This window comes from Salvia splendens, chromosome 9 (assembly GCF_004379255.2).
Source record: "Salvia splendens isolate huo1 chromosome 9, SspV2, whole genome shotgun sequence".
Taxonomy (NCBI): domain Eukaryota; kingdom Viridiplantae; phylum Streptophyta; class Magnoliopsida; order Lamiales; family Lamiaceae; genus Salvia; species Salvia splendens.
In genome coordinates this window covers 27,597,413-27,613,937 of record NC_056040.1, presented here as the reverse complement: position 1 = coordinate 27,613,937, position 16,525 = coordinate 27,597,413, and the positions used below count along the sequence as shown (strand labels likewise).

At 35.3% G+C, this 16,525-nt stretch overlaps 2 long non-coding RNA genes across 9 annotated transcripts in view; both read right to left on the bottom strand.

The window, feature by feature from the left end:
* Window positions 1–10,804, bottom strand: part of LOC121747695 — a 47,194-nt gene extending 36,390 nt beyond the window's left edge. For 6 of the 7 annotated variants that reach the window (XR_006039295.1, XR_006039296.1, XR_006039297.1 and 3 more), the window contains exons 1-8: window positions 9,970–10,804; window positions 9,720–9,815; window positions 9,154–9,580; window positions 8,994–9,049; window positions 8,770–8,909; window positions 8,540–8,677; window positions 8,404–8,431; window positions 7,216–8,283 (exon numbers count right to left, since the gene is read on the bottom strand). This is a non-coding gene — a long non-coding RNA (uncharacterized LOC121747695). The remainder of the gene's footprint in view (window positions 1–7,215; window positions 8,284–8,403; window positions 8,432–8,539; window positions 8,678–8,769; window positions 8,910–8,993; window positions 9,050–9,153; window positions 9,581–9,719; window positions 9,816–9,969) is intronic. The other variant, XR_006039299.1, reaches the window with a different exon arrangement.
* Window positions 10,805–10,971: 167 nt separating this feature from the next.
* Window positions 10,972–15,051, bottom strand: LOC121747702. 2 transcript variants are annotated; one of them, XR_006039309.1, is made up of 6 exons: window positions 14,668–15,051; window positions 13,278–13,437; window positions 12,915–13,142; window positions 12,665–12,778; window positions 12,504–12,591; window positions 10,972–11,633 (listed from the first exon to the last, which is right to left on the bottom strand). It is a non-coding gene; the product is annotated as an uncharacterized LOC121747702 (long non-coding RNA). The 2 variants fall into 2 exon arrangements; XR_006039310.1 differs by having other exon boundaries at window positions 12,665–12,713.
* Window positions 15,052–16,525: the final 1,474 nt, after the last annotated feature.

The window sequence follows — 16,525 nt, the reverse complement described above, 5'->3', positions numbered from 1 at the left end:
TAGCAAATCCTCTAGTACAATTACAACTTCCCATAGTAGACCCCCAATGAGAATTTCCCTTCAATGTAACTAATTATCTCCCATATAATACACAACAAAAACTGAAGTTTTGAAAAGATGAGGACTAATTACAAAGGATTGGGAAAAAGAATTGCATTTACCTTCATCAGGAAAAACCTCGATGTGCTTTTGTTTCCCAGCCACAAAACTGTAGCAAGCATTTTGAGGCGTTCCTGGTCATCTTTATAGAATCTAAGGCTACTTAAGGGGTGGAAACATATGCTATAATTAATAAATATGCTAAAAAAGATTAGAAAGTTCAGTAAAAAGATCAGTTTCTTCACTAAAGATTCAAACCTCTCCAGACACAAAAGTGGTTGGGTGCTTGAATAATGACTGAGTACGACAAACACAAATGAGTGTAGCTAACCATACAGTGCATATTCAAGGCCTGTCATTGACCATAAGATTGTGAAGCTTTTGTTCATTATCAATGTTTGGGATCTGAAAATATTCACTCGGATTGAGATAGTTGCGTTCAGAAGCACTTCTTAACCTCAGCCTACCTGAAAAATATAATCATGGGCTTTCGGTTATAATCTTTTCCAGAAAAGCTATACATGTGTTTTAGGCAATAAATGATTTTTTTATTAAGATAAAAGTGCAATGACTTATGCATCATCAACAATATATGTTACATTCATGCTTTGGTATGTTTTAAAGAAAATAGGTTCTTAACAATGAAACACCAACAACTATTAAGTAAAAATGATACAAGCTGATAAAAAAGATTTTTGTATGCCACAGATATAGTAATAGAAAAAAGTATATCAGAGTAATCCACGTCCAAAAGTATTTGAACTATTCCCATAATCTTCATTTATGTAGGAGAAAAAGGTACATTTACATGTCGAAAACTAAATAATTGGGGAAAAGCTTAGTACAAACCTTGGAGACCAAAAGGGACACAAAGTAGAGCTTATAGAAAATGTGATAGGACCACACTTCATGGAACCTGTACAATTCTTTACAGGTCAAATATGAAATAATATCAATTCCAGTCAATCATAAAGACTAGGGAACAAACTCACTGATTTTGATAAGCATACTGACCTTTTGAAGGACTGCTCATAATTGATGAATTTGACAGTGGATGTGTGCAAAATGGCAAAGCCATGTCAAAAAAATATAACTAAGAATAGACAAAAATAATATCTTTTCAAGGTTCAATTTGACCATAAAAAGAATGATTACATGTCTATATTTTAGCACCACACATATTCCCAGCGGCAATGAAATTGCTAGAAAATGGAGACCAGTCAACTTAATCTAAGAGCATAGAAATTGATTTCATTAACTTCGAAAAGAAGTATGTAATAAACATCATATGAAGGGGTAAATACATTCACAGGAAACTTAGCAAATTCTAAACTAATGTGGTTAAAACAGAGAGCAATGCAAGTAGATCATAGGTAGGCTAGAAAAATATACAGTAACATGGAATTCAATAGAGCTTCTCAACAAACTTTCAGAAATTCTAAACTAACTAATTGGAGCAATCACAACAGAATCTTAGCAACAAGCAACGATAGAATTCAACCATTCTTCTATTAGCACTCCCATTTTTTCCCTTTTAGCTCATTTTTGCAGCATTTTTCTGTTATTTCCAAACTCCATTTTCCCGTGAATTCATTTTCCTCCATTTGCTACACAAGTTTCAGAGAATTATGTTGGTATTTGTACAATTAAAGCTCAAAATAACCCAAGATAAAGTGTTACAAATATGGCTCACCAAACCTCCTCACACTGGAAGTATGCTTTCCCTCAAACAAAGAGAACAAACTAAGGTATATGCAAGTAATTGTAAACATCTATGCTGAAGACTGTGAAGAACTGAAGGCTTGTTCAAATAACTTAGCTTGTGCATGATCATCAACTTCGTCAAGTATCTTCTCAATGGCTGGTAGAAGGTCTTCTGTGGGAACTGTCACAACCAATAGTATTAATGCAGTAAGTGCAAAATTCTTGTAGAATACAACAAAACCAGTGAAGTGATGAAAAAAATAAATGAACTAACACTTCTGTCCAAGAACAGAACCAAAGCTTTCTCCCCCTGAGCTTGATTTTATTTACTCAGATTCCTAGAGCGCCCACTCTAAAACCATATGTCAACACTAACAATGAGTTGCTGAGAGCAAAATTCTAGGCAAAATGCTGCTCGGAAAAGGACAATCCTACTATACCACAATAAGAACACAGATCCCACACACAATCCTGGTTGTCTTCAAAATCTACCCTTTCCGGTCTATTCTATATAACTTATACTCTTGTGATTGTAAATATGTTTCACCAGGACCAATAGCAAAATTCCAATATTAGAATGTTTATGCTAAAATATTTGATGCATAATTTGCAAGGAAAGAAGTAAGCATTAAGTTTATTAATCATTTAGATAATAAAGGCAGAAGAATTTACTTATGAATTCACAAATTGTAATCCTTGCAGGCGCTATTTTGAGAAGGAAGACAGAAGGAAATAAATTGTAAAGACTTTTATATGTGATGCTTGGTTCTTGCTTAAGTTTTCATGAGATGTTGATTGAAATGGTTCTGGAGCCGCTCGTCAGCGTAACAAATGTAAAAAATGATGTTCTTCTGGTGGTAAAAAGCAATCAAAGACTACAAGTAAGATTGATTAAAGTGGGTTGGTAAAGAAAGACTATTTACAATGGGATAAATCACACCATACTATATATATATTGAGGAAAATATCAATCATTGTATACCTTAACTCCGTGTTATCTTTCCCCGTAGAATTGACATGTTGATCTGCACCACAAGCCAGTGGGACAAGCTCACACAAATAAACAATGGTAGAGCATATCTTATGTCAATTACCTAAATATGAGGGAAAATCAACATACCATAAGTGTGACGGTTTAGCAATCAAAACATCCTGAAAATAAGCATTATGCAAGTAATATTGATCTTTGAAATTATGAACTTGTTCAAGTGTCAGAGATTTGGTGACCTCATCATTTCCCGCTCGTACCTTCTGTGCTGACATTGTAAGCATCAGGTCTTGCTCACTATAAGGCTGTCAAGCAAGTAGCATTTGTAACACCAGTAGATAGGGAAATTAACTTAGATTGATAAATAAAAAGGTAAGCATAAACATAATCTTGATGTAGTATAATACCTTTTGTATCCAGGTGCAACCCTAACTTTCTACTTCCTACACATATGGGGATCGCTCTTACTTTGGATATGCAATTTATTCGCTTACAGAAAATGTGATAGGACCACTCTCCTTGGATACAGGTCGAAAACTAAATAATTGGGGAAAAGCTGAGTACAAACCTTGGGGACCAGAATGGACAACAGAGCAGAGCTTATGGAAAATGAGGTAGTGCCACTCTCCTTGGAACAACTGAACAATTCTTTACCGGTCAAATATGGAATAATGTCAATTCCAGTTAATCATAAATATGCAGACTAGGGAACAAACTCACTGATATTGAAATGCATACTCATCTTTTCAAGGATTGCTTATAATTGAAGAACTTAACATTGGATGTGCGCAAAATAGCAAAGCCATGTCAGAAAAATATGACTAAGAATAGACAAAAATAATATCTTTTCAAGGTTCAACTTGACCATTAAAAAGAATGCTTACAGGTCTATATTTTAGCACCTTACATATTCCCAACAACAATGAAGTTGCTTACACGAGGTTTGGTGTAAGCCACCACTTCCTTAAGGATTAAAGTGGACCGAAACACTAATGTGGAAAACTAGAATTTTAAATATGAGAACTAGGAATAAGAGCGTAAACTGAATCTAACTAAGTGTGGGAAATCGAGACTTCCATCCTGCTTTTGGGAAGCTTGAAAGAGAACACTGAAAGACAGAATATAACCTAAATTAAATAAACTTGGATTCAAAAGAGAGTGGAAATCATATTTTAGGAAACTGTGGACATTAAACAAAAGTTGAAGCATGAAAGACAATGGGCTGGAAACTTCACAAACATGGCTAGAAAATGGAGATCAGTCAACTTAATCTAAGAGCATACAAACTCTTTAAAATCTTCCAAAAGAACTCATGTAGTAAACATTATATAAAGGGGTAAAAAAATGCAGAGGAAACTTAGCAAAATTCTAAACTAATGTGCTTAAAATAGAGAGTAATGCAAGTAGATCATAGGTAGGCTGATAAAAATATACAGAAACATGGAAATTCAATAGATCTCCTCAACAAACTTACAGAAATTCTAAACTAACAAATTGGAGCAATCACAACAGAATCTTAGCAACATGGCGACAAAATAACTCAACCATTCTTTGGTAGAGAAAAGAAAAGCTAACATCGACAAAGCTTTGTTCTGTTGTCTACTAGCTAGCAAGTATTTAAAAGTGGAAAATGAATTCAATATAACTAATTGTAACTGTCACAGATTCAAAGGGAAAAGGAGGATTTTTGTTTTCCTTACCGGTTGCTCGTCCCCTTCAATTAGGGCAGAGCATTGCTTTTATACTTGGGGATTGAAAACTTCCTCTCCAAGGAATTGAGGTAGGGCTGATTCTGTAGATAGTCTCTCCTCTACAGATGTGGGCCAAAATTGGCATTGTACAATTAAAGCTCAAAAATAACCCAAGATAAAGTGTTCCATAAACCAACGGTTAGTACTGAAGTGATGTTTAAGTTTACAAGCAAATGTTAAGTATGAATCCAATACATGTCTGATCAAGCACACCATAAGTTAAGAGACATAATTTGTTCGATACTAAAAACATATCTATTCAACTAATGCAAGTAAAAGTCAGACAAAAATAAAATAACAATTAGTTGATAATGTGTTACTGATTGACAGAAAATGGCTTTAGTGGCCTTCTCCTCATCCCACCCATAGACATAAATAGAACTATGTCAATCAAAATGCTGCGTGATAAAGGAAAACCCTACTATACAAAAATAAGAACCCTGATTACCTTCTCAAAAGGACCTACAAAATCTTGGTTGTCTTCAAAATCCTTTTCCAGTCAATTTCATCCAACTCATACTCCTTTGATTGTAAATATGTTTCATCTGAACCAATAACATAATTCATATATCATAAGGGTTATGCTAAAATATTTAATGCACAATTTGAAATCAAAACAATCAACATTAAGTTGATTAATGCATTAATGAATTAGAACATGCAGATACCTTCATCAGAAACAATCTTGATGTGCTTTTGATTATCAGTTACAAGAAATGATATGTTCCCAGTCACAAAACGGCAGCAAGCTTCTCGAAGGCATGTTTCTAGACTTCTTTTCAAATTCTGATAGAATCTAAGGTTCCCTAAGGAGACAAAAATATGCATGAATTAATAAATTGTGCACATATAAGAAATATACTAAAAAAATTAGAACGTTCTATTGAAACTATGCTTGATTTGGTCTTCTATTTAGCCCACCGGTCCAGAAAGACATTGTATTACTCCCTCCGTCCCACTCTGAGTGGAGCATGTCGTATTCGGCATGGGATTTCATGTAGTGTTGTTTTTTGAGTAAAGTGAAAAGAGAGGGAAAATGTAGAGAGTGATATTTCTATTTTTTGAATTGTATTAGTTAGAGTGGGAACATCCCACAAAAGAAAAGTGTCACTTAGAGTGGGATGGAGGGAGTATATCTTTTCATACACAAGCCTGCATCTCCCTATTATTTTAGTATTCACCTACCATGATAACAAATAACATACCCATTTACTCATTTTAGCATCTGAGGAAGCAAGGTCAATAACTTAGGGTAACATACATCTTAGTCGTCTTACAACAAATTCTGAACACCTTTCCACACCCCGTGGTTATTTTAAAAGGGCAATAAGCATTTAGCATTTGAGCTCAAAATTCAAAATAAATAATGAAATGAAAGCAATCATACCAAACAAATTAAGGGCAAACTAAGCCTACTTCTGTTCTTCATCAAAGCACTCATCCAAGGATTTAGAGAATCCCAAAATATCTGCTAGGGGTGTTGTTGACTCTGTTGAAAGTCCCATCTTCATCGCCTTTTTTTAGAGACAAAAAATCAGCTGCATTCTCTATCGCAAGCCCTCATAAGTAGATGAGAGATCATGTGATGTCAGCTAGTGGTACTCCACAATGCAGGCACTAGTTTTCCCTTGTCAAGTATGCATTCTCATTTGCATGTCTTGATTTCTCTTCTTCCCTTGCATCTCCAAAACTGTGTCAGCCTCATTCCTCTCCTATTTCAACCCTTTTATCCTCTGTAACGGTTTTTGAGGTTACTGATTTCATCTTCTCCAACAGCTCTTTTTCTTCTTTCTTTGCTTGCATCTCTTTCTTTTCTATCAGCCAACATCCTCATTTTGTCCCTCCATTCACTCTCTTTCCATTTCACCTTTAACTTAAACAGAGTACCAAACCAAGTGGTAGCAAATAAATCTAATCACACAAACACTATTTATTATAAACAAAGCTACAGCAAAGAGAAAGGAAGAATATAATTACAAAAACTGCAGCTAACCTGATAATTATAGCTTGGCTTACTTCATCTGTAAATATCAAAAGTTAGCAAAATGGAATGAGAAAATTAGGAAGTCGCCGAACCAATATGTTAAAAAGACAAGCATTTCTCCAGGTATTTAAGGTATTATATAGTACCTATTATCGTTGCATTGCATGTTGCATCAGCAAGCTACTTGCTATATCATCCCCATATAGCTGGATATTTTAAATGGAAAAGACAATAAAATTGTTTAAGATTAGAGGCAATCAGTATAAACAAACAAAATGAAAAGGTTCTCGAATAGAGAATTACATTTAAATTATCTTGTAAATATCTATACTGAAGATTGTGAAGAACAAAAGGCTCGCTCAAATAACTTAGTTGTGGAAGATCATCAACTTAGTAAAGTATCCGAGGATTGGTTGGTAGAAGGTCTTGTGTGGGAACTGTCACTACCTGTAATGATAATGCTGTAAGTGCAAAGTTCTTGTAGAATGCAACAAAAGATGTGAAGAGGTGGAAAATCAGATGAACTAACACTTCTATCCGAAACTAGAACCAAAGCTTTCTCCCCTGAGTTTGATTTTATTTGCCCTAAACATAAAAAATATTCAAATTAGGGATTATCGTGTTCAACGAGCCATTGCTTTTCACACTAAGAAAACTATGATTACGAAACGATGGAGTTGTAGTGCTACCTCAAGAGCAGTGATTGTAAGAGGGCTGAGAAAAGAAACTTGGCAAGAATACGGCTAGCTGGGATAACATGTGTTGGATGTACATTGAATGGAAACAAGGCTCAAACATGGTTATCCTAGTTGCCCTCGATGCCTATTGCATATTGACCATACCTCATGAAGAATACATGCAAAATAAAGTCACTCAGAATAAAGTAGAGTGTTTTACATCAAGGCTCAAATTTCACGTAATGTAGCTTTCATCCAACTTAAACTCAATATTCCATCATTCTTAAATCACTCAACTGGAGTCATGTAGTTAAAAACTGAACTCATCAAACAAAAGCACGAATAATCATCTTTGAATGTACACTAGGTCCGACTTGCTACTAAAACATATACACAAAAATACAAACAAAAGCAAGACAATAATGAACACCTCCTCCCACTAAGGACATACTTGCAAGTTGGGCTTAGTGTGGAAGAAGACTAAAAACACTGACCAACCAATAAAAAGAAGAATAAAAGAAAAGAAAGGGGGTCACCTTGTGTTGGTCAGCTTCTGCACGTCATGGGATCTGGAGCATGTCCTAGACTGGGCAGTTTTCTCTTCTTCCCTTGAATGTTCAGAACTGTGTCATCCTATTCCTCTCCTACTTCAACTCCTTTTCTCCCTTGTAATAGTTCATGAGGTTGTTGATTTCATCTCTCCAACAGATCTTTATCTTCTTTCTTTGCGTGCATCTCCTTCTTTCTTTCTTTCTTTCTTATTTTTTGCATCTCCTTCTTTCTTATCAGGCAACTTCCTCATCTTGTCCCCCCCTATGTCAGCCTCATTCCTCTCCTATATCAACTCCTTTTCTCCCTTGTAACAGTTCTTGATTCCATCTCCACCAACAACGCTTTATCTTATATTTTTGCATGCATCTCCATCTTACTTTTTTTTCTTTTTCTTTTTTGCACCTCCTTTCTTTTTTTTCTTTTTTTCTTTCTTTTTTTACTTTTTTTTTGCACCTCCCTCCTTTCTTATCAGTCAATTTCCTCATTTTGTGCCCCTTCCGTCCACTCTCTTAACCTTTTCAGCTTAAACTTCAAACCAGGAACCAAACAAATAGTGGTACATAAAGTTAATCACGCAAACACTATTTATTACAAAGAAAACTACATCATGTTGTAAGGAAGAATATCATAACAAAAACTGCAGCTAACCTGATAATTATAGCCAGGCTTACTTCATCTGCAAATATCAAAAATAGCAAAACGAAAAGTGAAAATTAGCAACTTGCTAAACCAATATGCTAACAAGGCAATCATTTCTCCGGGTAATTAAGGTATTATATAGCACCTGCTATCATTGCATTGTATGCCGCATCAGCTACAACATAAACATGAGGAGTGTCCAAAAGCTTCTTTCTTTATCATCCCCATATAGCTAGACATTTTTAAATGGATTGACGGACAAAAATCCAGAGCCTGCCATTCTCTATCCAAAGCAAATACAAGAAAATGATTTCAGATTAGAGGCAATCAGTAAAAACAAACAAAATGTAAAGGTTCTAAAAAATAGAGAATTACATTTAAATTATCTTGTAAATATCTACATTGAAGATTGTGCAGAACTAAACGCTCAAATAACTTAGTTGTGGAAGATCATCAACTTAGTCAAGTATCCGAGGATTGGTTGGTAGAAGGTCTTCTGTGGGAACTGTCACTACCTGTAATGATAATTTACAGTAAGTGCAAAGTTCTTGTAGAATGCAACAAAAGATGTGAAGAGGAGGAAAATAGGATGAACTAACACTTCTATCCGAAAGCAGAACCAAAGCTTTCTCCCCTGAGTTTGATTTTATTTGCCCTAAACATAAAAATTATTCAAATTAGGGATTATCGTGTTCAACGAGCCATTGCTTTTCACACTAAGAAAACTGTGATTACAAAACGATGGAGTTGTAGTGCTACCTCAAGAGCAGTGATTGTAAGAGGGCTGAGAAAAGAGACTTGGAAAGAATATGGCTAGCTGGGATAACATGTTTTGGATGTATATTGAATGGAAACAAGGCTCGAACATGGTTATTGAAGAACAGTGGACATCTCTGGAACTTGATCAACAGTAAAGTAGAGCTCTCAACAAAGGAACGAGTTTTGCTTGCAGCGCAGCCCAGCAGCAGAATTTAGATGAGCAAGCAGTACGAGCAAACTCAAGTTTGCAATCTATAGAAAACTTGGTCCCGTGCTAGTTGATCAAACTGTCGTAGACAAACACAACTGCTGGAATAATAATTAAAATTTTGGGTGTATCACAACATTTCCAGAGAGGTTATCAATCGAGGAAGATGTGTATCAGTGGATGGATTCTATTCATCGGTGTCAACTCTGTTTGTGATTCCTGCAAGGTCACATGTTATTTCTAATTAAAACCAATTAATTTCGTTGATGCAAACAAGCCTTTATCGCCTCACTTCTTTTGTTTTAAGAGTTATTATGGAAATCAAGACATTGATGCAAAGGATATTATCATTAGTTACCAGCTGAAATGACTGCTCTAGAAATTATCTCAGTCGTCTCAAATACAATAGGATTGGCACACAGCTCTTTAATCTGACTCAAATTGAAATTCTTTCCTACATACAGACAAGAAAAGGGTTACAGGTTTAGTAGAACATGTAGAAAGAATCCAAGGAAATAAAAATAAATAAATTGTTGTATGCATTCCACTTCCTACAACTAAACAAAAAATTATATCTAAATGTATGTACAACGAAGAGAATGACTAACCACACATCCTGGTATCGTGATCTTCAGATTTTGGACACAGCAAGACCAGCTTAATATCGAAGTGGTCACAACTGACTTGGAGCAGTAATACGCTACCCTCCATTCCATTGTATACTCCAAGGAACAAGTTACACAATTACCCACTCACATCAAACACCCCCATAACTTAAGTCTTGCTAGCCCTCGAGCTTAGACAATAAAGCACAGTCAGAAGATATTAGATAATCCTCTCATTCAAGTCACGCCAACGAATCAGTAGGGAAATTAGGTCGACCGTGAATTCACTCGCGGGTAAAACTTTCGAACAAGAATTGTACACGAACTAATTCCCTAAGACCTAGGCATCCCATGCTTCAATATAAGTTCGAGTTGTGTCTTGGGAGTCTCAAACCATCGTTACTAATTCCTAAAGAGAAGTTCTTCCGGCTATTCTTTATTTTAAGCACATAAGATCTTTCTCCCAAATTCAAGCAAAATTCATCGCTCACAAGTCAATATGATGCATAAATGAAAAGGTCTTATTCATTGGGTTGTAATGGGGCTTTTGGTAAAGGTGGGATAATATATGGTAAAGTAGCTTACCACCATTCTTAAAATACTAGCACATCCATCACAACATCTTTCACATATCAGTCAATGCTTACAAATTTCTCACAGCTCAACACCCCAAACATGAGATTTTTCGACCATCTAACCAAGTCAACTTATTCTTTTGAGCATTCTTTTATCATTTCTATTTTTCGCTCAATATTTTTTTTCAAGCCTTGGCTTTTTTTTTTACTCAAGAAGGCTGCCTTTTTATTTAATTTTTTCTAGCCTTGGCTTTTTTTTACTCAAGAAGGCTGCCTTTTATCTATTTTTTTTTCTAGCCTTGGCTTTTTTTCACTCAAGAAAGGCTGCCTTTTTATTTATTTTTTTCTAGCCTTGGCTTTTTTTTACACATGAAAGGCTGCCTTTTTATATATTTTTTTTCTAGCCTTGGCTTTTTTTTTACTCATGAAAGGCTGCCCTTTTTCTTTTTTTTCCTAGCCTTGGCTTTTTTACACATGAAAGGCTGCCTTTTTATTCTATTTTCATTTGAAGTATCAGTTTTTCACTCACTTTGTATCTCAGTACAAATGAATACCACCTAATGAATGGTCCAAAACTTCCATCTTTATGTTGCCACCATAATACCCTCCCAACGATGTGCTAGTACTTTAATTTTGGTGACTAGGGAAGAAAATATAGGCCAACAAAAGGATATAATAGGTAAGCTGATATAGTGACTTCAAAATTTTCAACAAAGAAATTAGGCTTTTGGGCTCAAACTGGCTCACTAGGGGTTTATGCAGGGTCAGGCATGTGATAATTTGGATATGAGGCTTTTATTCCTATTGCCTAAATCATTTTTATGCACCAATATCAACAAGATTGCAACTCATAAAGCTCTCGTTCAGTCGATCGGCCCTATGACTTTTTCAATTAATTTTTCAAAACCGGAATAGTTCTCTCTCCTTAGCTCAAGAAATCGGACAACAAAGAACACTGTTATCACTTATTTGAAGCATGGGAAACCTAGGACTCCAGAAGTTAGTAAGCAACAACTAAGTTTGCAGATCAACCCTTGAGAAAAATGAAGTCTACACTAATAACCCCTTTAGAAGTTAGCTCCTCCTCAACTCCTACACAACAAATACAAAACAAACAAATTCAATTATATAAATCAGCTTATAAATAAAAATAAAGAAATGAAGTACAACATAAGTAACAAGTAAGTGCATATTCAAAAGTATCAACCTAAATACAACCTAATATGTTGGACAACAAGTTCTAGATAAAGAATCCAACAGAATTTGTAACCTTTTCATACTAGTGCTTCATTATCTAATGCATGCACACATATGTAGAAATATATGAAAATGAGGTTTTATCATCCAAACAACTCATTCTAATAACAAGGAAAAACATATAAATCTTAACAAAATAATAAATACATTTTGAACATTAATTTTACATACAATGTAGGATTGACATCATTCCCACATCTAAACCAAGGCCAGCATATGAAATTATACAATGCATCATTGGAGAATTAGTGCGTACTTTGAGCAAAGCAAGAACAATCTGCTTAAGCTCAGTTCTTTGCAACCAGTTATATAAGTAGTAATTCACCTACATTGGAATCTAATGCCCATGATGCAAACTAATGCAGCTTTAGACAAGTAATTAGCTCATTATCTAACATTCATACCATGTTGATGTGGATTCTTCAATTAAAGTCTAGGTAAAACGCATAATCATATCAAGAGTTGGAAAAGTGAGCATTCTAAAAGTTTTAGGCTCAATCCACCATGTCATTTTAGAAAAAAAATACCACATAATCAGTTGACATCAACATATTGGAGGATACCAACTTAGATAATAGTAAAATAAACCTATAACTATAGTTTGTAATTTTGTACTCCCTCCGTCCAACCATAAGCGAGGCAATTTTTTGGGCACTAGATTTAAGAAGCTGACATTTAAAGAGTTATGGCACATAGTATATATACCTTCTCTGAGATGGTATGGTACATATCTAATGCATCACCAAAGGTTATAAGTGGCTTTTGTCCCCGGATGTGCAGCATTTCCAGGTTCCTACATGAATAAAATGCACAGGTAAAAAAGTGCACAAGCAAATAATGGCTGATATGTAACAGAATGTACTCACTTTTGCGTAACTGGAAGGTTCCATCAGTAGCTGGCCAAAGCATGAGAGACTGAAGGAATGATGTCGTTTTCGGAGTTTGTGGACCATCACCAATAGAAATGTGAGATGAAGGAACTGAAAACGATTACCATAATTTTACTAATTTGATTACTTTTTGTTTTTGTTGCTCGCAGGGTTTACTCATAGGAAAACAACAACTAATAATTAATAAATGATACGAAAATCAAAAGAAACCATAAACTAAACAAACCTTGTATGGGAATCTGGGATCCAACAAGTTCTATATCGTCAGAGCCAATTTCCAGTGTCTGGGGCATAGCACCAATTCCAATGCTAACAAGGCCAGATGAGTAAATGCTACCACTTATTTGGTCAGAAGTAGAGATGCAAATATCCTGGAAAATCCACCTCCTGACTAAGAGGGGGGGGGGAGAAGTGGAAATGCATTTGAGCTCTGGGTGGGTGGACCGATTCTGGCCTAGAAAACACAAAATATTGCAAATAAAATGACAAAATTAAATGAGATACAAATAAAGATCACAAAGATGAACTAGAGACTATATATCTGGCCACGTGAATCAACTAGATGTCCTAGAATTTGTCAAAGAATCACCTCATAAACTCGTTGTGAATGTGATAAGTGGCCTGGCTTAGCACAAAGAGCTCATTTGACCTTGCGCATAAAGGCTAGCATAAGAAAAAGTGGCACAGCACTGCTCTGTGCTTTCTCCAAACAGAAATTTGTTTATCTATTTCCCCATCAATTGTTTGGACTGCATGTAAACAAAGTTACAATGCAACAAGGACAAAATCCAAACAATATGAATTCCAAACCCATACACAATGGACTAAATTAACACAACACTTTAAACAAATTTTTATCAGTTATTTGCTAGTATTATTGCTCTAATAAGTAAATCCCACTCAACCGAAAAAACATCAACAAAATCCACATTTAGCACAGAGAAAATATCAAGAGACCATTGTAACTCTCCACACTGTAAATCATGTGGCCTTACCATTTAGGACCTACTTAGTATACACTGGAAGGAACTTCATCATCCAGTTGGTTAAAAGTGCGTATGTTTTTCAGACATGATATAAATCAATGATTACATGACACGGAAACATGCATGGCCTATGTATTTCTTTAATCTTGATAAAGGCTTCCAAATTTATTTAAACTAAATCATGAAACCGACCAGTGAAACAAAAGTCACAAGAAAGCCTTAATTAACTTTTCTTCCAGAAACAGATCAAAGAGAGAGTAAAAGACGGAAATATAAGAAATGCACTTGGTCTTGTTTAGAAGCAGCATAAATTCATTTTCCCAACCTTTTCACTGACTGGTGTATTAATAGGTCTTGTAATCCATATTCAACGGCTGGTGTGGTTATTTCACTAGCTATGTAATTAAGCATTCCAGAATTTGATCAGATTGGCCTAAACATCTATCGATGCAGAAAGATGGTGAAAAAAATCAGATTTCACCAAGGAGAAGCACATACCATTTTCTAACCATTTTCTAATCGAACAGATCACACTCTGAGAGCTGAGAAAGAAACTAGGAAAATTTAGCCAGTAGCCACACTCATTCGAACAAGGATTAACAAATTAGTGCACAAAATCATTTACTTCTCAAAATTGGACGGACTTTATCCAACACAGAGAAAATGCTCAAGGCAACACTACTAGGTACAACCCTACTCATCTAGATAAAGATGCTCCCCTTATTTTAGTAATTTCAAGTAGAAGAGGGGATCTTGTTGTGTTCATTGGTCAAACTCAACCTTTCTTCTTCTCAAAATCAACTCTAAATGCACAATGTAACAATACTAAATTAGGTGATGCTACTATGGATTCAGCAGCCCTCAGCCACACTGACCTCAACCATGTAATCTAAGCAAAAACATAATCAATCCTTTTAAAACACAAACCCCAAAATGATGAACAAATTGATCTAAACTATACAAAGAAAAAAAAAGAAAATACAAACTGATTACCTGAAGACGCGGTGGCTGTTGAGAGGAACGGCGGCGGAGGTTTAGCGAGAGGCTTCTCGGTGCGGCTTGACTCTCCATTCTACTCGGACTATAATCACTGACGGACCCAGGTGGGGTCGGCCGACCCCACCGCCAGCCACCGAGCATTGCCGGAAAACTTGAATAATCGACCTTTGACCTCCGACCCCACGGAAGGTCCACCTCCTCCGAATCCTTCAGTATTTGAAGGTAAACAAGAGGGGAATAAGAAAACTTGTTGTGAAGACTAGAGGAGGAATATGGGGAAGTCCGGAGGCAGAAAAGTTCAGAGTTCTTCCTTTTTTTCAAATCGAGGGCTCACTAAATGAGTCGAGGAAGACAACCGTTTCTTCCCTTATTTTTCAAATCGAGGGCTCACTTAAAAAGTTAATGACTGATTTAATTGAATAAGTCAATTGGTTTGACTGTTATTGTTATTTAATGGTCATTCCCCTTCTAATTCTATACAATTTTCATTTTTTTTATTTGCCAATCCATTGTAATTCTATTTCATTCAAATTATTGACAATAACCAAGAAAATATTATTTAAAAATATCTAAATATAAATTTATAAAAAATATTTTAAAACACATAATTTTACTTAAATTCTATTTTACTCATATTATTGATAAATAACAAAGAAATTATTATTTAAATATAAATTTATAAATAAATATTTAAATTATTGAAACCATGATTTTACTTCAACAATTTTATAGGAGTAATTTTTAGATATGAAAACTCCTAGAAATGTACCATAAAAATAGAACTAGTTAAATTTTAATATTTTAATAGTTTTTAAAATACAATATTATATATATTATTAATACTTTGTTATATTCGATCCCACGAAATTCATATCCTGGATCCTCAAGCATTCAATATGTCCTAATTTACATCGGACAAATCTCTTTAGCAATTATATCACCATGATATACCATGGGTCCAGAGCCTTTGTCCTAGCGGCAAGGAGCTTAGACATTATTGTATGAGGTGCCGAGTTCGAGCCCTCTTGACATAAGCTAATTTCCTCCTTTCTATAGGAGTTTATTTGTAATAATTTCCTCCTTTTTATAGGAGTTTATTTTTAAAAAAAATATATGTCACGACCGCCCATACTAGGGGTGTTACAAACGAGGCGATCGTGACCCAGGGTCAAACATTTAAGTATAGCATTTAAGGATAACAGTTCATAAGAAATGCTCAATTAGCTTAAAAGAATAGTATTTTAGTTCAAAAATATATATATAGCAGCGGAAATAAGGTTTCAAAGAGAGTCAAGGATGATGCCTATGTATGAAGACACAACGCATCCAAATTCCCTATGCCGACTCAACATCCACCGCAACATCCCGCTCAACCTGCACATAGGGAAAACACATGCAGGGCTGAGTACTTGTTGTACTCAATGGGCTCATGCCGAAAATATTTTCATAAAAACAGTTATGTCATCCATACCAGTGATCTCGAGTTTTATGTAGTTAAGAAATATCACGAGAACACAAAAATATTTCAAAGTCTGGCCAGACAATCAATCTCCCCACTTTCTCTTCAATCATTCAATCACATTCTCTTTCCATAGTGCGACGAAAGTGTGGCCACACTATTCGCCCACGAGACCGGCCGACTAGCAAGGACGGCTCACGATCCCACCTGTGTACACTAGCCTGATAGGGTTTGCGACCCTACTCAGACCCGAATTCGTTTAACATAGCCCTATAGCCTAATGGAGCGCACTCACAAACTAGGCATCAGGCACAATCTCATCATCAAAACAAACATGACATGACATAACACTTTAAACCACCCTTATTACACCATAATCATACTTTTGAAAGT